This window comes from Protopterus annectens, chromosome 1.part1 (assembly GCF_019279795.1).
Source record: "Protopterus annectens isolate FY-2018-M chromosome 1.part1, PAN1.0, whole genome shotgun sequence".
Classification (NCBI taxonomy): Eukaryota; Metazoa; Chordata; order Ceratodontiformes; family Protopteridae; genus Protopterus; species Protopterus annectens.
Window position 1 is genome coordinate 619348724 of NC_056726.1, and position 21483 is coordinate 619370206.

The following is a 21483-nucleotide window of genomic DNA, read 5'->3' on the forward strand; positions in this document are numbered from 1 at the left end:
TCCCAAAGGGGATGACTATGCACTTTTTGGCATTTAGCTTTAGGCCATGGCTCTGGCACCAGTTATCCGTCTCTGTGAGACCCTTTTGGAGGATGCTTGTGTCAGCCGGAGAGTTGATTATGGCACCCAGTTTGCAGTCATCTGCGAACTTGGTCAGCCATAGTCCACCCGTGTTAGCCTGTACCTCTGAGAAATATATACCGAACAAGAGAGGTCCCAGGACTGAGCCTTGTGGGACACCACTTGTAACTGGTTTAGAGTCTGACATGGCACCTGCTATTCTGACCGTGTGGGTTCCATCCCTGAGCCAGTTTGCAACCCATCTTGTGACATAGGGGTTGATATTTAAGCTGGTGAGCTTATTTATGATGCCCGAGTGGGGTATTGTGTCGAAGGCTTTTGCGAGGTCCAGGTAGGCTGTGTGGACTACCTTCCCTTCATCTATGGCTTTGGTAACTGTTTCAAAGAAGTCGACCAGGTTCAAGAGGCAAGATCTGCCCTTAACAAAGCCGAATTGGGAATTTCTTAAGCATAATATTCTCAAGCTGTTACTGAAATGACAAAACATTTTTATACACAACTGCTGCCTGTACAATCCACTAAGTTGCACATGTGCTTTCTGTTTAGTAACTTCCAACGCTGTAAAATCTTAGAATGTATATGTGTAAATGTAACTACTGTTTGTGTGGAAATGGAAATGGAAATGTAACTGCTGTTTGTGTATAAATATAAATAGAAATGTAACTACTCTGTGTTTGACTGGAACTTAGTATAATGGAATGTAAGTAAATGAAGCTTTTCTCCCCGGGCTTCTGCTGAAAATGAGTATTACCCAGTCATATTTCCTGGTAAACAAATTTAAATAAATAAAAAAATTGTTATTACTGCTATAAGTGAAATTGTTTGGTAATTATTACAGCCAAAGTCACGTTTTGTTATGAAGATAGGTAATACCCTGAAAAGAAGGTTGTTAAACCAGTGGAAGTCAGCAGATGAGTAAAAGTGTAATAAACTTGATTTCTTTTGAATGTGAAACTCTCAAGTGGAGTAAAAGACTTTTTTAGAGCATAGTCAACAAGGAGAGAGAGGTTTTCTCAGCCAGTGTGGTGCCTTTCCATGCAAGATTAGCTGAATTATTTTTGCCACGCTAGAACAATTCTGCTTATGTGTGCTCTACTGGAGCATTTCAGTGTTAAAGAATTTGGGAATAGGTTACATTTAGACATGTTCGCTCTCTCTTTCCCTTCACCTGTTGCTGTTGATTCCAGAGGCAGAATTTCTTTCTGCGGTACAGCACTCTTATACATTTTTGTATAAGCTTCTTTGTTACCTTATTGCTGTCTAAACTCATATAGATCTCTGCATTCCTGATTTATTTATTTATTATTCTTGGATAGAATTGTTATTCATATTATACCTACAGTAGGAGCCTCTGCAAAGTAGTAGTGATGAAGATATGTGAATATTAGTGACAGAAGATAACCTGGAGGTACTTCAATTTTCCATACTGATTTCCCTTTCATTATTTTTGTTTGGGGCCTATTTCTATTGCATGTAGTGCTAGTTCCTTGAGGAATACATGTGATGAACATGCTCTTCAAAAGTAGGCATTATGAGTAGATGGACAGTTGTAACCAACTGGAGTAGTAGGGAGAGTTAAGTGCATTTTGAGAAGGGACAACCCGAAAAGCCATTACTGTCTTTTTGTACTTGTAATGACATACAGATATGTTGTTTTAATTATGTCTTTGACTGAAATATTATAGCACTTTTCTGTTTTCTTGTTGATATTGTAAACTTTATACATTTTGCATGTGTTCACAAATTACCAAAATGGGTATATGTATTTGCCAAAGAGAAAATCATGATGGTTAAGAAAAAAGGGTAGTTAATAAATACTTTCTGTTTAAGGGGATATTTGCTTACAGTCCATAATACAACCATTTAGAATAGTGACAGTAAATTTGAAAAAATGTATTTTTCTAATGAAGTGTTTTATCCTCTAAACATATTCCTTTTTTATTTTCCTAGACAGTAAGTAAACATGCATGTAACTGTATTTTAATTCCTAATTAACACCTTAAAACTGGACAGCCAGTTATCTTGGCACTTGTTATCAATACCAAACTATGAAATGGCCGAACAACATAGTTTTCTGTTTTTTTTTTTTTTTTTTTTTTTTACATTTTTAAAAAAAAATCACAAAAGTTATGATTACATCTTCTCACTATCAGAACAGTTTAGAGTCATGTGTTTTATTTCTTTAGTTAATGTGCTTACAAAGAAATTGTAGTAACCGTACCAAAAAAAAAAAAAAAAAGAATGAATACAGAAGTGTGATGACATGCTTCTCATTAACATGTCATCTCAGATGTTCTTCATGTTTCACTGTTGCAGTCATAACATTTGGGTTATCCTGCCAGGGGTAGTCCTCAGTCGGCCCGAATACCAGAGGCTTAGTATTTCTGCATCGGTTGCTGTTGCTCCATCGACTGACGTCCGTTCGTCAGTGGTATTAAATCAGGCAGCCGATGCCATTACATCGGTCTTTCTTGCCAAGGAGCCCGAAGCAGAAGCAGTCGGTCGGCCGCTACCTGAGTTTTCATTACCTAATTGAAGTTGAAGTCTTCTAAAGCTTAAGTACCCCATTGGGGATCCTTTTTTCTTGCTCTAACCGATGTCAGAAAAAGTTAACAATTGTCTCGCCTGTGGAAAGTAAATACTACACTGAGACTTCCATTCTTACTGCATCACCTGTTTAGGCCCAGACCACGATGTCCCTCGCTCTCGCTTTTGTGCTTTGTTCAACGCCAGAACTATACATCATTGGGCCCTTATTGTAGCTAGATATTTTTGCTCTCAGTCCTCAAATTCTGATATGGCTTTGGTAAGCCATCCAACTACCGATCTTTCAAAAAAACATAAGGATAAAGACAGAGACAGACCGCACAGGTCCAAAACTGCTGATGACGCTTCCATTAAGCTAGTCGTCAGTTCTCCGGTCCTTGGTGAGGTGCTTTTGCAGCCCCTGATGCCCACTTCTGTGGATTTGCAGGCCGCTACCGAGACCCTTTCGGAGTCTGGTATGCCGCAAGACTCTTCTTCGACTAAAGATCCTGCGGATGTCTCTACCTTGGATGGGTCTGGAGCCACTGAGCAGGCACCGGCTTCCGAGGAAGTACTTCACTCTACCGATACTCGACACAAACTGATGACTGCTTTCACGTCTTCAGTTCTTTCTAAAACTACCGAGTTTCTAAGGCCCAGGGTACGAACTACGCCCAAAAAACTGACGACCCAAGCTCAGGCACCTGCTTCCTTGCCTCAATCCCAAATGCTTAAAATGGCGGAAGACCTTATTATGCTTATTAGGGGAAGCCAGGCTACCCCTTCCAATCTGAACAGGAGTCTGATTACTCTGATGCTTCTGAATATGAAGACATGCAACCCCTCTCTGCTTATGAGGATTCTGATGCAGAGGAATCCATTCCTTCTGTCTCTCCACCCGAGGATTTTTTCATTTGGTGAAACCCTTCATACTTTAAGGGAGCATTTCCAATGGGAATGTCAAGACTATCCACAGTCAAAAAAGAGACTCAGAGAATTCTTAGATTTACCACAGCACAGACCATTGGCCATTCCTCCTGTCCTGGATGTTGTGGATGATGTTTTTTATGGAATCCAGTTTGAATCCTTACACCTTTCCTCCTGCTCCCAGGAAATCTGACAGGTACTACAGAGTCCCTGACTCTCACAAATTCCTTTTCAAAAAATCGACTGCTGACCCAGAGGTCAACTGTTAAGGACCTAAAGGAATTAAAGCAACCTCAACTAAGAATCCCACCCCCTCTGACAGGGATTCCCGAGCTTTAGACAGATGGGGTAAAAAGGTATACACCTCTGCTACTCTTGCTACTAGAGCATTAAATTGCCAGTTCCACATGTTGAAGTATCAGCAGCATACCATGGAACTCCTCAAACAAAAAATATATTCTTTTCCTGCTTGTGCAGAAAGTAAAAAATTACAAGAGCTTATGCATTCTGCAAGTCAAGTTACTAAGCACACCTTGCAGTGTGGCTTTAACACCCTAGAAGCATCTTGCAGGGCAGCAGTCACTGGTTCTGTCCTCAGAAGGCATGCTTGGCTTAAGGAACAGACCTTGCCAGACCATGTCAAATCCAAATTATTGGACACACCATTGAACAAAGACAATTTGCTTGGCACCAGGGCAGAAGAGCTCTTAAAAAAAGATGGAAGAAAAAGCTAAATCTATGCAGACAGCTAAAGACTTTTTACAGATCCAGTCTCAGGTTCAGTAGGCATTGCCCCTCCAAGCACTGGTCCTTTCCTGCCCCCTCCAGGCCAGTTCAGCCCAGACCCAGGGGAAGCAGAGCCCTCAAACAGCAGCCCCAGGGAATGCAGAGATCTAAGCAATGGTGTTCCTCCTCTTCAAAAACAAGGAGTGCTAAGCCACCCCTTATGGTAAGAACACACAATGACTTTACTCCTCCACCCCTTACCTCTGCCCACCTGCTTGTGCCCCTAGGAGGAAAGCTCTTCTTCCATGCAAGCAACTGGGCCTGTATTACCAACGACCGATGTGTCCTCAACATAGTGTCCCAGGGATACAAATTTTATTTCCACACTCTGCCAACCCCAAAAGGGTTCCCAGATCTCCCTCCGAACCAGTGGGCAGAGTTCAAAAAGCAAGTCCTTTCCCTGCTTTCCATGAGGGCAACACAGCATGTTCCTGCAGACCAGATAGGCTAAGGTTTCTATTCCAGACTCTTCCTGGTACCCAGAAAGAGGGCACCTGGCACCCAATCCCAGGTCTATCCATTCTAAACACCTTTCTGGTGATACCAAAATTCAGAATGCTCACCCTCCAGCAGCTTCTTCCTATGCTTTCCAAGGATGCTTGGTTAGCCACCCTAGACCTAAAAGAGGCCTACCTACACATCCCAGTCAGGGAATCTTGCAGGAAATATCTACGTTTCAGGGCAGGATTTATGCACTTTCAGTTCTGTGCACTTCTCTCCACTGCTCGCAGAATTTTCACAAAATGCCTGGCTCCAGCCATTGCTTTTTGCAGACAAAGAAATATTCAAATATACCCCTACTTAGATGATTGCCTGATTCAGGCAGACAGTCAGGAAAAGCTATTGCAGCACCTGACCTTTGTAAAAGACCTACTAACCTCCCTGGGGTATACTATCAATGAAAAGAAAAAATATCTCAGACAAGACAGCTCACGGATGAAGAGCCTCAGTAGAGCATAAACACATATATCCAAACAAACTAAATGAGGCTCACTACAGCAATAAGAATCAAACCAACGATTTAATCACAAACTGCAGTAACAAAAAGTAAGCGCTTTCACGTTACAGGAACGCTTCTTCAGACTTAAAACCACTGCTACCTAAACTCTTATTTATTATACAATCAATCTAATTAACTACAACTTAATTGAATCATTGATCAATTTATCAAAGAAAACTAGTTAAAAAAAGTTAAAAAGACTTAAAGCAACAACTTCATTATTAACTTTATATACATGAGCACATTACTATAAGTCAAATAACAGTCATCAAATAAAAACACATGCTTTCTTTAACAATGAATATATAAATATATATGTATAAAATATCTATGCATAAGTATATACATCTACATAAATACTAATAACCTATAAATATGCACATATAGTTAAATATAATAATAAAACTAATGTATACAGGGGCGCGCTGCTAAAAATGGTTTAAGGGAAACCTTCTCATTTAAGCCATGTCCCCTATGACTCTGCAACCTAATAATCCATCTATTTTCACGTTCTTCAGTAAAGTTAATTAAGATAGATAATGAAATTCATACTGAAATCTATAGGAAACCGTGTTGGAGGAACAATATGCTACACAGGAGCAGTATGCACCCTCAACATTTATATGGTAATATTGACAGGGCAAGAATAACTAAATTTGATGACTGCAACAGTGAATACACTCAAACATCTACATTTATGGTAAGTTTACACAACTGTACTTTCCACCCCTTTCATATTAACATGACAATTTATGACTATGCTACTGTGTTAAGGAGAACAATTACATTTATCAGAAGTGCTTAGTTTTTGGATTTGGGGTCAGGCTGTGTATACAATCCAAGGATCCTTTGATCACTTAATCACAGTAAAATGATTGCCAGTTTGGATTGTCAGTGGCAGTGTGTATGAGAGAGACTTTGGGAGAAAGACATATTGAGATACGTTACAGAGGCCAGATTTTTTTTTACTTGAGCACATTCAACACCAGAGGTGTATCTGGTTTGAAATTGCTTATTGCTAAGTGTTCTTTGTAGTTGTTATCCTGGCTTGGCATTGTGTGCGTGTGCGTGTGTGTGTGTGTGTGTGTGTGTGTGTGTGTGTGTGTGTGTGTCTGTGTGTGTGTCTGTAGAAACAAGATGAAATACATTATTTTATCCAGAACGTCTTCCACCTGGGTCACTGTCAAGCAGAGGTTCACCTAGACAGAAATTTTTTTTGGAGGTGTGGATGCATACATTCTTTGCGTGAAAGCAATATTGATTTTAAAGTCATTTGAGCATAGTTAAATGATAATCTGGCATGTGACTGGTATTTTGTGAGACAAAATAAAATGCATTATTATTTTGGGCAGAATTTTTCACTTGCTCACATTCAAACTTGTGGTATAAGCAGTAAGAAAGTGGTCATTGCCAAGAGACAGGAAGCCTACCTCTTTTTTGAAAGCTTGCAGATTTTCAGAACAGTATGTACTTTTGTAAACAAGCTGAAAAGCATTATTTGGATCAGAATTTCTTTCACTTGATCACAGTCAGTCATCAGAAGTGTACCCGGTCAGAAGAGAGGTTGAGAGACATTCTGTGGTTTAAAGAAACTGATGCTAAAAAAAAATCACTTGATAATGTTTAAATGATTCTAATCTGGTTTGTTGGAGGCAGAGTGTGTATGTGTGTGTGTATGTATGTTATGATGACTCACCACTGGACCAGTAGTCAAGGAGCCTCAGTCCTTACCACTGGCATCTATAGGGGGCGTTCACTGGGAGGATAACAGGTGCACAGACAGTATTGCCAAATGCATCTGTCTGCATCAAGTGAAATTTTCCTTAAGAGCACACAGAGACCACAGTCAGTCTGGAGCTGGTTTCTGTCTCTTTCTCCAGATCCCCAATAAGTCTCCCCACTGGCACAGCTATAGAGTTGAGTCCTTAGCCAGGGTTCCAAGCCAAGTCCTCCAACACATTTTCTATGTCCAACCAGTGCTTCATGTCCCTTCCTAAGTAGCTAACACACACATTCTTTGAGATTTGATTTGCACATACACACATATACATACCTGGGAAAGGCTGACACAGGTTTACTAGCTATGCCCCCTTTTGTCCAGACTATAAGGTAGTTACCACAGCCACCAGAACCTCTCGCCAGCTACCTTAAGGCTCTTCCAAGGGTACCCAACATACTGAATGAAATTAATATAAATACAAATGGTAGTTTGACCAAGAGCAAGGCTATTAGGAGTGGCCCACACAGTGTTGTCACCAAGTAAATTTGCAGATACTCTCAAAACTTAAATATCTCTCAAAAGATCAGCCACAATTAAAGGTTTAAATATATTTAATAGTAAATAATAAAAGAACAGGAAAATACCAAATATGAATTCACAGTGACATCAGAGTTCAAAACCACAGGAAATATTTAAAACAATGTTGCAGGACAGGAGGACAGGCTTAGACAAATAAAGGAAAACAATATCTAAACTAAGCTTCACTATACTCCTGACTGTATCTAAGAGAGTTATTATACCTTAATAACTTACTTAATAGAGCAAGACAGATGATGCAGTGAATGTTTCTTCTTGTTGTCAGGCCCAAGACAGAATACAAAATGCTCAGTCTGTAAGAGACTTCTCAAAGTAATATCTAAAATATTACTGCTGGGATAGCTTGCAGAATGACATCACTTCTTGCCATCTGACTTCTAGTTCCCATGCAAAACCCCCATTGCTGAAAACTGGCAGGACTTAGTAACTACCTGTAAAAATACACACACAAGGGCTTTGCTCAGATCTGTTAAGCTTCTGAAGGTCGTAAAACAATTAAACATGTTCACCCCAGAGACAATACAGAAAACTTCTAGTACAGACTTTATATCTCTGGCTACCTTGAGATCTGTGAGCTAGCATCTTTATGGCCTAGCCTTTACAGTGATTTAATTTCAGATATTTTTCTAAAGGTTGCTGGACTGAGGTTAACCGTCTAGTTTCCTCTGTTAAGGGATATACAGTCAAACAGTTACAATAGTGCATGTACATTTCTGTTCTCTCCAGTAAGGTACACTGTGCATACATTTCAAACGCAAGCACTTTACAAATACCTTTTCAACACAAATGTCTGGACAAAACAGTTTGATATACACATGACATACAATTCTAATACGTTTGTAACATATGCATCTTGTATGAATCAGTGTGATATTCACAAATAACATATAATTATTTTCAAAATTCCGGCTAGCTGTGCTGGCAGTACCTCCTTTCGTCACATATGTAATAAGCTAAAAATACATATTTTGATAATATAACTCAAATATGTTTTAAAGTCACTTGATAATATTTAAATTATTTTTAATCTGGTTTGTTAGAAACTGTGTGTGTGTGTGTGTGTGTGTGTGTGTGTGTGTGTGTGTGTGTGTGTGTGTGTGTTTGCAATAAGCTGAAATATATGTTTTGATCATAGACCTCAAATATGAATGCAGTCAGAAAATTGTTTGAGGACAGCAAGTTAGTCTGCATATGAAAACAATAGATCCTTAAAATCACAGTTAAATAACTGACAAATGAGCTTATCAATGCAGTGTACGTGTACAAGGACAAAGATAAATTACATTACTGTGGCCAGAATTTTACTCATATGATCACTAGCAAACATCAGAGGTATACCCATTTAGAAAAGGGTTATTCTGGCAAGGTGGAAAAGCACTCTGTGTGTGAAAGCAGCTGATCATCAGTCTAGCCAGGAACACTTTGTGAGAAACAAGTTTAAATGCATTGTTTTCTCAGAATTTATTATGCATTATTAATTAGATATCAGAAGTGTGAAAGTTATGAGGAAAGGAGACAATGTGTATATAGGAAAACAGACTATTCTTAACAGTCACATGATTATAGTTTCAGTGGCATATGTGTATGTGTGTGCATGTGCTTAATAAGCTGAAGTACATTTATTGGCTAGAATTTCCTTCAAGTGGCCAAAGTCAAACATCAGAAGTGCAGCTTGTCAGAAGATACTTATCCTTGCTGTTATGGGGGAGAGGCAGTTTGTCTATGAAAGTGACTTACTGCTGCTGTCACAGTTTGTCAGGGATTGTGTGTGTGAGAAAAAGACAGTAGAATCAAGGGAGTATATGTTTGTGAAGGAAAAAAATCATTGCAGTTTTTATTTGTAGAGAGTTAATTTGACTTCTCAGTCAAAAGGGCATAACTTTTTCCAAGGGTCACATTCTGCTTGGCCAGTCTGCATGGAGAAGACACTATAAATATTGGTTCATGGTATGTCTTGCATAAAATGAAGACACCAAGCATTGCTTTTCAATAGTATTACTCCATTGTTTTAATTTTACAGCATACCTACTACCGATGTTATTAGATTCAGCTCACAGCAACTGTGGATACTTTACTTCTCATGGGAGCAAATACTTAAAATCATAAAAATAATGAATTCTCTTAACATTAGAACAAGATGTCATTAGATCAATTTCATAACAAGCATGTGCATTTTATTGTTTCTTACTGGAGAAAATACATATGTGCATCTTTAAACACTAGAACTAAACCCATTATTTATTCATCACTAGTAGTAATGTTCTCATACATTTGAAAATTTAAAACTGAAATCCAAAAAAAAAAAATATATTGCCAGGAACTGTGACCTATCAGTCCAAAATTCAAGATGCTGTAGTTCCACTACCTTTGTACCCAAACATGTATCTCAGTGCAGGTCATAATTAAATGTCTAGATAGGTTGTCTAAAACATTTTAGTATGAAATGTTAAATTGCTTCAGAGATAGAAGCCTGTATTCATACGTACCACAGCTGGACCTTCATAGCCATTAGAATATACCAGGCTGCTAAATTATGCTATATTTAGATTTTTAGGGATATATCTTAGAGCACTACAGCTGCAATATTTGCTCTGAGAGTGTTGATGGAGAAGTACAGAGAAGGTCAGAAGGAGTTGCATTGTGTCTTTGTGGACTTAGAGAAAGTATATGACAGGGTGCCTAGAGAGGAGTTGTGGTATTGTATGAGGAAGTCGGGAGTGGCAGAGAAGTATGTAAGAGTGGTACAGGATATGTACAAGGGTAGTGTGACAGCGGTCAGATCTGCAGTGGGAGTGACAAATGCGTTTAAGGTGGAGATGGGGTTACATCAAGGATCAGCTGTGAGCCCTTTCTTATGTGCAGTGGTGATGGACAGGTGGACAGACAAGATCAGGAAGGAGTCCCCGTGGACTATGATGTTTGCAGATGACTTTGTAATATGTAGTGAGAGTAGGGAACAGGTTGAGGATACCCTGGAGAGGTGGAGATATGCTCTAGAGAGGAGAAGAATGAAGGTCAGCAGGACTAAGACAGAATATATGTGTGTGAATGAGAGGTAGGATAGAGGAATGGTGAGGATGCAGGGAGTAGAGTTGGCGAATGTGGATGAGTTTAAATACTTGGGATCAACACTTCAGATTAATGGCAAGTGTGGAAGAGAGGTGAAGAAGAAAGTTATAGGCAGGGTGGAGAAAAGTGTCAGGAGTGATTTGTGACAGACAAGTACCAGTAAGAGTGAAAGGGAAGGTCTACAAGAGGGTAGTGAGACCAGCTATGTTATATGGGTTGGAGACAGTGGCATTGACAAAAAGGCAGGAGTCAAAGCTGGATGTGGCAGAGTTAAAGATGTTAAGATTTGCACTGGGTGTGACGAGGGTAGACAGGATTAGGAATAAGTATATTAGAGGGTCAGCCCAGGTTGGACGGTTTGGAGACATAGCCAGAGAGGCAAGATTGCATTGGTTTGGACATGTGCTGAGGAGGGATGCTGGGTATATTGGGAAAAGGATGCTAAAGATGAAGCCGCCAGGTAAGAGGAAAAGCGGAAGATGCAAGATAAGGTTTATGGATGTGATGAGAGAGGACATGCAGGTGGTTGGTGTGACAGAGCAAGATGCAGAGGACAGGAAGAAATGGAAACAGATGATCCGCTGTGGCGACCCCTAATGGGAACAGCGGAACAGCCGAAAGAAAAAGAAGATCTTCTGTGTGTATATATATATATATATATATATATATATATATATATATATATATATATATATGGGTCTACCTGACAACACCGACAACGAAATCACCGACACCACATAACCGACAGTTCACAAACACGAAACCTCACATGCCCGACAACGAAATCACTGACACCACATAACCGACAGTTCACAAACACGAAACCTCACATGCCCAACACACCATAATAATGACAATCAACAAACAAAACAAATCCCCTGTCCAAAAAGCACACACACAACACAATCACACCAAAATCCTTACAAACCCACACTAAACATCACATACACAACTATCTACAACCTTAACCCAAACCCTAACCCTAAGGTCCGTCACTATCGCACACTTACCTAACCCACGCCCTAACCCTAACTCACTTAACCCGCCCCTAACCCAAAGACTATCACTACCGCACACTTACCTAACCCGCGCCCTAACCCTAACTCGCTGACTATCACTACCGCACACTTACCTAACCCGCGCCCTAACCCTAACTCACTTAACCCACCCCTATCGGTACAGACCGTCAATATCGCACACTTACCTTACTCGCACCCTAACGTCCATCACTACCGCATACTTACACAGCCTTTTCCCATGTCGGTGTTCTCAGCGTCGGTGTTTTCATCCGTCGGTCTTCTCAGCTGTCGATCTTCTGGCGTCGGTGTTCTCAGTGTCGGCGTTCTGAGCTGTCGACGTTGTCAGGTGGACCCATATATTTATATATATATATATATATATATATATATATATATATATATATATGACTTCTTTCCAGAGTGAAGTATTCATTCCATTTTTATATTGAGAAGTGCAACTCAACTTGCATTTCTTCAGAAATTTATAGTATTATTTGTAGTTCATATTTGCAGTACTGATTCTTGGGATTTTTGCACTCAGACGCCAGCCTGAATACAGAGATTTCACCTTCCCTTCAGTGTTTCATCTACAAATTCAGTGCCTACTGCCCTTGAAGAATAAATTGCCTACTTAAAAAATGGTAAGCTGGTAATATTGCATGGATGGCAAACTGAAAACAGGTTAATAGTTACTAGGCATCTCATCCAAAAGAGGACATATTCAGGACTTCAGTACCCACCCCCTAAAAATGCAAAACAGTATCAACAATCCATCAGTATGCTGTGGGAGTAGAACCCACAGCCTTCTGCATTAAAATGCAAGCAATGCTGCCTGTTGTGCTACTGACACAGCTGTAAAAAGTTGCATCACAGCAGTTATACTATTTGGTAACTAGCTAAACAAATCTGTTGCACATTGTAAACAGACTTAGCATGAGCAGCAATAAGCTTCTCTTCCCTTGAAGCTCACAGTTCCTTCAAATTGCACTTGAAACTAAATTTCTTGAAAACTGCACCTGCTATAATGGGGAGACAGAGACAAAACTAAGGACACATTTTAATTTTTGGTCTTATAAACTTAGAAATCCAAAATCCAATGAAAGAGGTAACACCACAGCTTGTAGCAAAAACATTTAATAATCCAAGTGAATCAGATAAAAGTGAGCGCTTTCACGTTTCCAAGAACGTTTCATCAGACTTTAACTGTTTTGTTGTTCTAATTTGTAAACTTAGAAAGTTAATAGAACAAGTTTTGCATTAGTACAAATTTTCTGAAGGCTATGAAGTTTGATGCTCAAATGTCTGCCATTATTTTCTGACTTCAGTCATCAATGATTTGCCACGGATTTTCCAGAAAAACACAATTTTATTAGAAACACTGAAAATATGAGGCAAAAATATGGACATTCTGCAAAAACCTGGACAGCTGAAGGGTATGCTGCCTACCTCTACACACACCTCTTTCCCTCTTACACACACACACACACACCCCTCCCTACCTGCCTCCCTGTTACATGCACACAATAACTCTCAACCTCTTCAGCGCGAGAAATATGGACAGACCCTGTCATAATGTGGGGAACAAAGGGCCAAAGCTAAGGATACATTTTAAATATTGCTCTTATAAACTTAGAAAGTTGATAGACAAGTTTTGAATTAATACAAATTCTCTGAAATGTATGAAATCTAAAGCTCAAATGTATGCCATTATTTTCTTCAGTCCTCAATGATTTGCCAGAGAAACCCCATGTTATGAGATACAGACCAAATAAGGCAAAAATCTGGCGCACACTGCGAATATCTGGTCAACTGACAGCTGCACTCAGGCACTGCTTCTGATTAAAACCTTGATAAAAAAAAAGAATACCTTCAAGTTCTGTTAACAAGATCATCTGGATCTATCATCAGCTCTGCATTAATTTCTATTTGCTGGCAAAAGGGAGAGAGCAAACCCATACAGCGAGCAACATAAATACGGGACCTGTCTTACTTGGAGGGAACAGAACAGTTGTTTAAATTTCCCTCCAAGTTCTAACTGCTGGCAGAAAACACAGGGCAAGTGAGCAGCTGCTCAGCATCAGCTGCAAACATGGAAGTTGTTCCTTCTTCTCTTCTAAAAACTAAGGGCAAGCAGCTGCTTAGCCACTGCTCTGCTGCAAACAGGGAAGTTTCTTTTTTTTTTTTTTTTTTTTAAATTGTGGATGAGCGGCGCAACTTTTCTTTCTCCACAGGGTCTGGGTCATGGATGATGCCTGAAAGCCAGGTGGGTGCAAGTGAGCTCACGGACCACTTGAGTTTATCGTACGGACCCCATTTTCAGTAACACTGATATAACAGATTTGCTGAATATATTCTGAGAGTTTCAGTTGTCACAGGAAGTTAGTCTTTTTCTGCCATCCAAAGAAGAAAGTCCTCTGACTCTTCACAGAATCCAGTGGTGATTTTTCTGGCTTACTACTCAGATAAGTCCTGTTTTGGGTTCCCCTTCCTCATTCTTATTAGATTTATTATTTTTTTTCTATTTTTATGTTTTTATTTTAATATTTTATTTCTGTCTGTGCTTACACTAATTCTTGTGGGAATTTCTGAATTTTGGCAGTATTTATTTGGATTCCACCTTTGACAAATGCTTGTTTCTGGTGAAGCTTACAGTATTTCCCTCAAAAGTGCAGTGTGTATGTGCGTTGTTAGGCACTAGGAGCTGTCTCGTGCATTCGGACTGCTGTTACTGTTCTTTATTTTCATCTTTTGATAGGTAAATATTGCATAGCTTGGATTTTTCAGCATTGTATGAATTTGCCCTTTGTGTTTTTAATGTCAGATCAGAAATTTACTGCACATTAGGTTATTTGAATGGGCTGTGAAGATTTTATTCTCCCTGGCAAGAAAATACAGTTTAAACTGCTATTAAGTGTTATTTTATGGCGGTTTAATGTGGTTAAAGTGTGTGCAGCTAAATTTATAATACTGGTTTGGCACATTGATTGTTTTGATGTTTGGACTTTGTTAGTTGTAAAAGAATTCTGAACACAATTCAAACTGTTTTTTATGATAAATGCACGGTTTGGCAGCGTTTAGTTGTGGGGGGACATACTTATCATTAGAAACTTTAAATGCTTAGTTTGATACATTATCCATTGTAATTATAATTATAATTGTCAGTTCATTATTTTCGGTGGTGTTCTCTCTACTGACTTGATGGATCCTAACTTTGGTACCCTCCCCATCAAATCCAATTACACCTAAAAAGAAAAAAACAAAATAAAAATATGCTTTAGCCTGTGGTTAGTGATTCTGTCTGGGCCACCCCTCAGCCTGCAGACCACTTACCTTTTGCCCCATTTCCCTCTAGTGTAGCTTTGCTGGCTGTTATGGAACATGGGTTAGACTAATCCTCCAGGGCTGTTCCAGTACCTGGAGCAGGCATGGGAAAAACAAACACTTTAGATGCTGAACTAGCCCAGAGTAAGAGATCTTTGTCAGACAATAGTATTCTGTATTTTAGTAGTGACGTTCACCGGAAAAAGAAACAGAAGCTTCATCCTACAGCTGATGATCAGATTATATCTGTTTATAAGGCTGATGTGGTTTCTTTGACTGAGTGTTCTACAGACGGCTAATTCTGGTGGCTGTGTACCCATACATGGCTCTAGTGCTAGTTTGGCTAGAGACTTTGTTTCAGAGACTCATGAGGACAGTGGTGATTTCCTAGTCAACACAGAGTCCAGTCAACCTGATTCTTTAAAAAGTCAACTTGAGCTTAAATACAACCAAGTGTTCACTTTTCCTAAAATGATTGCTAGATTTAGTAATGTTTTTGCTTAGGAGCAGTCAGAAAGTACCCCAAAGTTAGGAAGGGTATATGATCTTATAGAGGATGAGATGCCCAACTCTATAGATATCCCCCTGTCCCACCAGCTAAGGAAGATGTTTATAAAGCTTCCTGCAGGATACCAGTATCTGTTACTGCATTTCCTAGAAAGGCTCAGGGTCTCTTCGGATATGACAGGTCTCTTCTCATTTGATTGCTGACCCAGCTGTGGTTTCCCCAGCTGCCTTCTCAAATAAAAAGTACTTGGCTTCATTCAGTCCATTCCCCCTGATAAAGAGGAATGTAGTTAGATCTTTAGGACAAAAAGATGTGTATTTCTAGTAATCTAGCCTCCAAAATGTTAAATTATCTAGGCTATATATATGGAAATTTAATTTTCAGTGTGCATACAGTTTGGTTTATTTTCCTGCATGCTTACTTGCAGAGCAAAAGTCTTATATGACTACAGTTGTTTCTGATTGGACTTAAGTTTCAAAACATGCTTTGAGAGGTATGCTTGAATGTACAGATACGGTCTCCAGAAATGCTGCTGCTACTGTTTTTTTTAAGAGGGTAAGCTTAGTTATGTAATCAGAACTTCTCTGATGATTTAAATCCAAAGTGTTGCATGTACACTTAAGTTCTGAATTGTTGTTTGGGCCCTCTATTACACAGATTCTCAAAAAGTGGGACGATAGAAGCAAACTGATGCAAAGGGTATCTAGGATGTTTCATGTACCCTGATTATCCCCAAACAAGGTGTCTTCTTTCAAGGGACAGAACAAACAAAAATTAAATCCAAAGAAAAGTCAGGGATCCAAAAGGAAATGGCAGGAGGATAACTCTTCAAAAACAAACAAGAATGAATCCTTTCCAAACAAAGATCAACCCCTGTAAAGGAATGAATGTGTACAGTCATACAGCCCCCCCTATCCCCCCTGCCCTTCTTCTGTTCCTCCTCCCCCAGGCACTCTGTCAGCCATGCAGCCTGGGTGTAAATACTCCTAGACAAATAGGTTCTGAGAATAATTCAGAGAGGATACACTTGGCGGTAGATAGAAAAACATCCCCTTTTAGGAGAATTCCTCTATGCACACCTGATCAGACAGATATGTTTCCTCTAGTGCTCCATCTCGTGGTAGAAACAATAATTATAGGACCAGTGCCTGTGATACACAACGGAAAAGGATTTTACTCCAAAATCTTTTTGATACCAAAAAAGGAGTATTCCTGGAGACCCATCCATCATTTCTCTTTTCTAAACACCTTTGCAAAAGTTCTGAAATTCAAAATGCTTCCTGACCCAGTCAGCAGCCTGCTTTTATAACCTGGCAGACCCCCTCAAACTATCTAAGTAAAAGAATATCCTGCCTGAAGGATGCTACCCTGAGAAACTGTACCCATATACAAGTTTTCTGAAGTCCGACCTACAACTGGATAAGGCAGACCCCCTCGAACTATCTAAGTAAAAGAATCTCCTGCTTGAAGGACACTACCCTGAGAAACTGTACCCATATACAAGTTTTCTGAAGTCCGACCTACAATTGGATAAGGCAAGACCCCCTCAAACTAAATAAAAGACTCTCCTGCCTGAAGGATACTACCCTTAGAAACTGTACCCATATACAAGTTTTCTGAAGTCCGACCTACAGTTGGATAAGGTTAATACCTTATACTGTACTAAAATTCTATGTACTATATACTGCTGACCTGGGTCTAAAGGGACCTTTAGGCTATCCCCCATAGTAATTTGGCTCCCTCCATGTTTTTTTAAATTAACTAGCTTGCCCCTAGTATCTTGTAACATTATTTCCTAACCTAAAATAAAACCCTGAATACTGGAATTTCACTCTGCTCTCCCACACATAGCCCTGAAAGTTAAACTCTAAACCAGTACCCTGCAAGTGTATAAAATACAGCTTAAACACAGTCTATAATTTGGTGCAAAAAACAGTTTAAAAATGCAGCCTAAAAAAGTCAGTTTAACATACAACCATACATACCAAAGCCTAAGGAAACACTTGGAGTCAGTGTTAAAGAAGCTTGGATCACTATATAGAAACAAGACATTTTTAACCCCACTGGCTAGAACTGCAATCACCCGGTCACACCTACTCTTTACTCTTATATATGCCTCTCCTGTACTCTCAAACCTCAACAAATCTGAACTGAGTAAGTTCTCCCCATAGCTACAACCATATTGCCAGATACGCCACTGGCTCCACCTATAGAACCCATCACTGCCAGAACCTGAAACAACTAGAGTGGCTAGAACTGCCCAGCTTTATTCAATTCAATCAACTCTTAATAGCGCACACAATTCTATACCACCCTGAGGATACCCCCTCACTTATAAATATTATTAAGCCATATAGCAACTTGAGATCCCTACGATCAGCCAACAAACTACTGGTCCAAACCCACAAAGCTAATAACTCTGCTGGTGAATCTCTGTTTGCCAGCTTTGTTGGCAAAACCTGGAATTCGTTGCCAAAGTATATAACCCTTCAGTCCTCCATAAGTCTCTTCAAAAAAAAGCCTCAAACAGTATTTCAAAGTGAACTGGCTTTGCCCATGTACCAACCCTGATTAAGTTATAAACTGAAAGCATATCTGTAAATATTTTAACATTTAATTACTTATTTGTTTTATTTATTTATTTAAATTTGTTGACCGGGACTGTCCGACTGGACGTGGGTCCATTTTCAGCGGAGGCCCGGGGAGAAAAGCTCCACAATAAAATAAACAGACAGTAGTTACATTGGATTACATAGCGATTAACAATTTAACATCGAAATTACTTACAACATATTTACAGATGAAGAACATAGTACATCAGTGGACAACTAGAATCTTTATCTGTGAAGTACATAACAGGCATTAACAAATGTAACAATCAGAAGTTCCTGCTGTATAATAAGTACTAGGCTTATGAGCATCTGAGCTTGCTATCATCAAGGTAGTTAGTGGAGGTGAAAAAAAGGTAGTAGTTGGATGGGGTGGATGATATTAGAGTGGGAGTTGCAAGGGCATAGCCAGCATGTTTTTAGGTGCGCTTTTAATAAAGTTTTGAAGTTGGTGCATGATGGTACAGAGGTAATTGTGGGTGGGAATGAGTTCCATACTTTGGCTCACTAATAATATCTCACTTAACCAAGCTCTGTTTCCAATCTGATGTCTTTTTGCTTTTAATTGTGTCAGACCATGAGAATTGCGAGTCCCTATTGGGAACACTACTAAACTATTGTACAAAACACCTTGTCTTATATTTTCTAATGTTATCTAACTTGTTGTTTAATCTATGTAATATTGTCTATTGGAGCTTTTCTCCCCGGGCCTCTGCTGAAAATGGACATGTATCCAGTTGGACTATCCCGGTAAACAAATGTAAAATAAATAAATAAATACAGTTAGTCCTAGCAGTGCCTCCAGACCACTATTTCATGCTGACTTTATATTTCAAGGGTACTTATCATCATTTTGCTGCTGCTCCCAATTTCAGGATTTTTTTGTGGTTTGCAGTGTCTGTTTTTATTACCAGTTTTCTGTGCTATGCTTTGGGCTATCTACTGCACCTCAAGTGTTTAATTAATATTTGGCAACAGTAGTTGCCTATTGGAGATCCCTAGGCATCCACATTTTCCTCATTTAGATGACTTGCTGATTTGTGCAGATTCTATAGCCAGGTGCTTGGAGTCCTTAGACAATGTTGCACCCTCCTTTTCCACCTGGATTTCAAATTGAACCTTCAAAAGTCCTTTCTGAATTAATTGTTTTCCTGGTGTGTTGGATAGACACAATAAACAGGATGGCCTTCCAGCCAGAAGACAAAATTCTGAATTATTAGGTCATTTTCTTGGAGTTCTCTTTTTAAGATGTGGCCTCAGAGTGTTCCTCAAAATTCTTGTACTCATGGCATCAATGACCCTCACGTTACCACAAACCGGACTACACATGAGAAAAATTCAGTGGTAATTGAAGAATTGTTGCACCCAGCACCTTCATCCCTTGGATTTCCAGATACAGGTACTGGTGTTTGTAAAGCAGCAATTGCAGTGGTGGAGGGATCAACTATATCTGAATCCAGGGCTCCCTTTCTCTCTTCAGACCCTAGTCCAATCTGTCTAGAAGGACTCTTCAGATTTTGTCTGTGGAGCAGTGTCCATGGGAGTTCAAGTGCAAGACTTGATAGACCCTCAGGATATGTCAATGTGCATAAACATAAAAGAGATGTTGGCAGTGATTCATAACCTAAAAGTTCTTCACCACTTATGGACTCCAGAGCCTTTTCTAGTAGTCATAGACAACACTGCTGTGATGTCATACCTGAACAGTCAAGGGAGTTGAAGTTCATACCTTCTTTGATAGTTGGCAATGATGGCCTGAGAGCTGGTTATACAGCATTTGCCATCTTTTTAGGTGTCATACATTCTGTCAGAGCAAAATACAGTGGCGGACAGGCTAAGCAGATCCTGGACAGACCCTCATGAGTGGAAGCTTCGTGTAGAGGTCTTCCAGGACTTGATCCAAATGTTAGGCACACCTGAAATAGATCTGTTCATCTCCTTTCAGATCAGACAACCGAAAGAAATGCTGTTCAAGACATCACTGCAGCCATGCTTGGAAGACATCTGCTCTATCATTCCCATAGTTGGGAATGTCCCTGTATGCATTTCTACTATTTTCAATGATTCCCAACATACTGGTAAAGATTCAGAAAAAAATGCCAAAGATCATTGTAGTAACCCCCCCCCCCCTTTGGCACAGGCAAATTTGGTTGTGTCTTTTAATGGAATTACCAAGGGCAATTACCCCAAGCCTCCTCACTGACTGAATCAGCTCACACAGCATCAGGGCAAATGGTTCACCCCATCTTAAAGCAATTGCAACTGACAGCCTGGATAATTCCGTTTTCATATATTTTAGGCACGTGTTTCATGAGTATGTGCAGCAGATATTTAAAAATGCAAGAAAACGTACAACTAGAAAATGTTGCATTTATAAGTGGAACAGGTTTTCTAGGCAGGTGCCTAGCCAATAACAGAGGTCCTGAAAGGGTTTCAATCCCTCTGGTGTTGAAATATTTGTGTGAAGTACTTAGAAATGGTCTGTCATATGCTTCTTTAAAAGTGCATCTTGCAGCCATCTCAATTTGTATGCCCATGTATCATCCTCTTTCATCTATATTTGAGATCAAACAGTTTATGAAAGGAGTGTTGCATGTGAGACACCCCTTTGAAAGCAAATTCATCCTCCTCCTTCCTGGGATCGCAACTTTATGAAAAAATTGACCTTACCTCCTTTTGAACATGCCTCTCAGGCTAATTTGTGGTTTATTACTTGGAAAACTGTTTTACTTATTGGTCTGACATCTGCAGGGTGAGACTCTGAGCTGCAAGTTCTCATTCTGGGCCAACCATATCTGATTTTTCACAAGGACAAGGTTGTGTTATGCACTGATCCATCATTTATGCCTTAAGTTGTTTATGAATTTAACTCACATCATGTCATCATTCTTCCAGTGTTCTATCCAGACACAAACAACAAGGGAGAAAAGAGTCTACATACCTTGGATGTGCACAGGCAGTTCAAGTACTACATTGACAGAACAAAGCCCTTTAAAAATGCTGAACAACTATTCATCTCCTATATAGGGGATAAAAAAGGTCAACTTGTCTCCAAGTCAATTGTCTCACAACCATGATGGCTGTCCTTAGCTGCTGTTTGCTGTTACTCCCACCATGGTAAATGTCTTCCAGGCAAAGTAATGTTCGGTATACTAGGGCCTTATCCTCTTTAATGGCATGTTGGAAAGGGGTAGACTATAGAAGCATGCTATTGGCAGCAACCTGGTCCTCCTTTCGTATGTTTATGAAGCACTGCAAACTGGATTCCCTTTCAAGTTCTAGAGTAGGCTTTGCTAGAACTATTCTCCAGGGGCTTCTGG

General features: G+C 39.6%; 1 protein-coding gene across 1 annotated transcript in view; it reads left to right on the forward strand.

Moving 5' to 3' along the window:
- EYA4 (EYA transcriptional coactivator and phosphatase 4) overlaps window positions 1-21483 on the forward strand; it is a 3122134-nt gene that overhangs the window by 1568454 nt on the left and 1532197 nt on the right. The gene's annotated exons all lie outside the window — the stretch shown is intronic.